This window comes from Physeter macrocephalus, chromosome 4 (assembly GCF_002837175.3).
Source record: "Physeter macrocephalus isolate SW-GA chromosome 4, ASM283717v5, whole genome shotgun sequence".
In the NCBI taxonomy this organism is placed as follows: domain Eukaryota; kingdom Metazoa; phylum Chordata; class Mammalia; order Artiodactyla; family Physeteridae; genus Physeter; species Physeter macrocephalus.
In genome coordinates, this window is record NC_041217.1 from 67549591 (window position 1) to 67553807 (window position 4217).

The window sequence follows — 4217 nt, forward strand, 5'->3', positions numbered from 1 at the left end:
TGTTAAAGTGTTTCCCAACAGTATCATTTTCAAAAGTGGAGAAAAACAAGACTAACAATTTATCCTACATTCTTTTTACCTTCATTTATTCATGTATACATGTATTCATTCAACAGATATTCATGGAGTCCCCCACTGCGGGTCCTGAGTGACCAAGACAAAGTCCCTGACCTCAGAGAGCTTATATTCTGCAGTGGAAGAGAGAAAAGAAATAGATTTATATGTGATATGACAGGTGGCAATAAAATAAAGCAGGGAAAGGATATAGAGAAACACATGTGGAAGAGAGGGAGTGGCTTTTTGTGTAGGCGGGTGAGAGAAAGCCCGTGTGATATGGGGACATTTGGACAGAAGCAGAAGATAGCCAGGGCTGAGCAGACCTCTGGAGGCTGACAGCAGGGGACAGGACCAAGCAAAAGCCCTGCAGTGGTCTCACTCAGCCATATCAGCCCGGAGTCCCTCCAGGCACAAGGTGAGGCTGGCCAAAACACCTACAACCAACCCAGCACCCTGGGCAGTGAGCAAGTTTATTCTGCAGCCGCTCGATATGCTAACTCACCTGAACACAATTCGGTGATGGCGTGCAGGCCTTTTTCTCACTTGCTACCACCCAGTGAAGAGGGATGTCTGCTGGAGGAAATTGGGTCTGAGTCCTGACTCCCCAACTTGGCCTTCATGTGACCTCAGGAAAGGAGCACACACTGCCTACAAGGAGGGTAGGTGCACGGAAGATTCAAGCAAGGCAATGCAGGTAAAAGTAAGTGAAGAATATTAGCCAAAGTCCTTATTTAAATTTCTCAAGCAAGCTCCTCCTCTCGACTTCCCTGATAGTCTCCTGGTCTCTGGGATATAAGCTTTAGGCTCCTTTCTTAACTCCCCCTGACCCCACAAGATACTGTCCTTCCACCCGAGACACTATGGGAGGCAGTGGGTACTTGTGGACAAATCTTGGCTCTTCCCTGTTCTGGCTGTGTGATCTTGGAAAAACTACTGAACTTCTCTGAGCCCTCAGTAATGGGTCTGTCATATATGGCTGTTTGGGGACTTAATGAAATAACATCTAAAGCACAGGGCAAAAAATAGGCACACAATAGTTTTTATCGTGACAACTTTCAATCGATCAGAAAAATACAGAGGAAAGTATAATGAGCCCCCATAACCCCAAAACCAATAATATAATAATTATCAATATTTCATTATATTTGCTTCAGCTTTTTAAAAATTTTTGCTGAAGTGTTTTAAAGACATCATGAGGGGCTTCCCTGGTGGCGCAGTGGTTGAGAGTCCGCCTGCCGATGCAGGGGACACGGATTCGTGCCCCGGTCCGGGAGGATCCCACATGCCGCGGAGCGGCTGGGCCCGTGAGCCATGGCCGCTGAGCCTGCGCGTCCGGTGCCCGTGCTCCGCAACGGGAGAGGCCACAGCAGTGAGAGGCCCGCGTACCGCAAAAATAAATAAATAAATAAATTAAATAAATAAATAAAGACATCATGACATTTTACCCAAACTTACTTCAGTAGGCATATTTCTAAAGAAGGACATTTTTCTACATAAGCGCAACGGGAGAGGCCACAGCAGTGAGAGGCCCGCGTACCGCAAAAATAAATAAATAAATAAATTAAATAAATAAATAAAGACATCATGACATTTTACCCAAACTTACTTCAGTAGGCATATTTCTAAAGAAGGACATTTTTCTACATAACCTCAATGTAACAAGATTAACAATGATCCCTTAAAATCGATAACACCCAACTCTCATTCAATTTCCCCGGTTGTCTCAAAAGTGTCTTGTACATTTTGACCTTTGAATCAGATCAGTCAATGTCTACACATTGAATTTATGGTTTTGCATCTTAATTCTCTTTTCTCTCTCCCTCATAAATTTTAAATGTTGGAATAATTTAAGATTTACAGAAAAGTTGCAAAGTTAATACAGAGAGTTCCCCAAGACTGTTCACCCAGTTTCCTTTATTTGTCAAAACTAGGAAACCAATATTGGTACGTTACTCCTAACTAAATTCCAGTTAGATCTTTTAGTCTAGAATAGTTTCTTCCTGTTCTGCCCCCTTTCTTTCATGCTTTGATTTGCTGAAAAAATCGTGTTGGGTTTTCTGCAGAATATCACTTTCTGATATTATCACTTATCTGATTGCTTCCTTCAGCTATCATTTAATTTATTCCTCTCTCCCTTGTTTTTCCTTTAAACTGGAAGTTAGTTCTGAAGGCTTGATTAGATCCAGGTTCAACTTTTTTGGCAAGAAGACTGCATGGTGATGCTATGAACTTGGTGCTCAGTGTTTTCCATATTTTCCCTACTTCTTCCACGGCCCCTCTTCAGCCTCACCACCCCAGGGTGGTGTACTGCAAACACCCCATACCAGTTCTACTGCCTCCTGGGTCCTCTCCCACAGATCTGTCAAGCCCATTGCTGACAGACGAATCTTGCTTTGATCATGTCCCTGTAACTGTCAAATTGAACAAGAGTGTCTCCAGGGGTGTAATCATGAGGCACCTTTATTTTTCCTACCAATATCCCTGTACATTTTTTTTGGTGAGCCTTGTCTTTTCCTGCTCTCATATGAAAACCCGGGCAGGCCCTTTGACGTTTCTGGGAACTCTTAGGTAACAAAAAGTCCTATGGCCACCTTAAATAAATCAACACAGATTTAGCTGAGTAATTAAAACATCCAGTCCATTTTAATAATCAAAATTTTGGACTTGACTTCAGCCACATCCCTGCTTCGGCCTGTTGGAGGCAAAAATCCTGCTGATGGTGGGGGGGTCATCAACTCTCCCAGGTGGCTAACTTTGGTCCAGAGTTGAATAGGAGGGAGAGAGGGGAACAAACGGGACAGGAAAATTATGATTTGACTGGTAAAGTCATGGTGGTCCAGCTCTGTTGGGAGGCATTTAAAACACTCTTTAATTTGATGGGTTATTATATGATTAGAAAGTAGCAGTGTCATGATTTCTTTTACTGACTTTTCATCCAGCAGGCACTGAGCAAGGCCAACTATCCAAGACTTTATTAGTCTCTCAGGTAAATGTACTTCTTCAGCATTTACCATGTAAGATATTTCAGTGGTCTGTAAATTCTACATGATTGGTCTCAGAATAACACTGGAACTTAACGGACACCCTAATAGTATTTGAAATGTTTTGTTCCATAAGAGACAATAAGATAGATTACTGACACCTGTAATGTAAGAGAAAGATAGCTTTCAGCATATGGTCATTTCTTATTAACAGTTTCAACCAGTTTCTTGGTAGATTCTGCCTTTCCATGAGTCACAGAATTCTCTAGTACATTAGTTTTATCTTTCTCAGCATCTGAGTTGTAGACAGTATGGCTGAGGGTTAAGGAAGCAAATCTTTTGGTTTTCTATTCAAGTATAGTTGATTTACAATATTAAGTTGGTTTCAGATGTATAGCATAGTGATTCAGTATTTTTGCAGATTATACTCCATTATAGGTTATTATGAAACAATGGCTATAATTCCCTCTGCTATACAGTATATCCTTGTTGCTTATCTGTTTTATACATAGTAGTTTATCTATGTTAATCCCATACCCCTAATTTGTCCCTCCCCTCTTCCTTTTCCCCCTTTTTTTTAGACTTTTTTTTTTTTTTTTAGAAGATGTTGGGGGTAGGAGTTTTTAAAATTTATTTATTTATTTTTGCTGTGTTGGGTCTTCGTTTCTGTGCGAGGGCTTTCTCTAGCTGTGGCAAGTGGGGGCCACTCTTCATCGCGGTGCGCGGGCCTCTCACTGTCGCGGCCTCTCTTGTTGCAGAGCACAGGCTCCAGACGCGCAGGCTCAGTAGTTGTGGCTCATGGGCCTAGGTGCTCCGCAGCATGTGGGATCCTTCCAGACCAGGGCTCGAACCCGTGTGCCCTGCATTAGCAGGCAGATTCTCAACCACTGCACCACCAGGGAAGCCCTTCCTTTTCCGCTTTGGTAGCCACAAGTTTGTCTTCTTTATCTGTGAATCTGTTCCTGTTTTGTGTATACATTCGCTAGTATTATTTTTTAGATTCCACATATTTGTGATATCATACAGTATTTGTCTTTCTCTGTCTGACTCATTTCACTAAGCATAATATTCTCTAAGTCCATCCACTTTGCTACAGATGGTAGTATTTCATTTTTTATGGCTGAGTAATATTCCACTGTTTGTATATATGTGTGTGTGTGTGTGTGTGTGTGTGTGTGT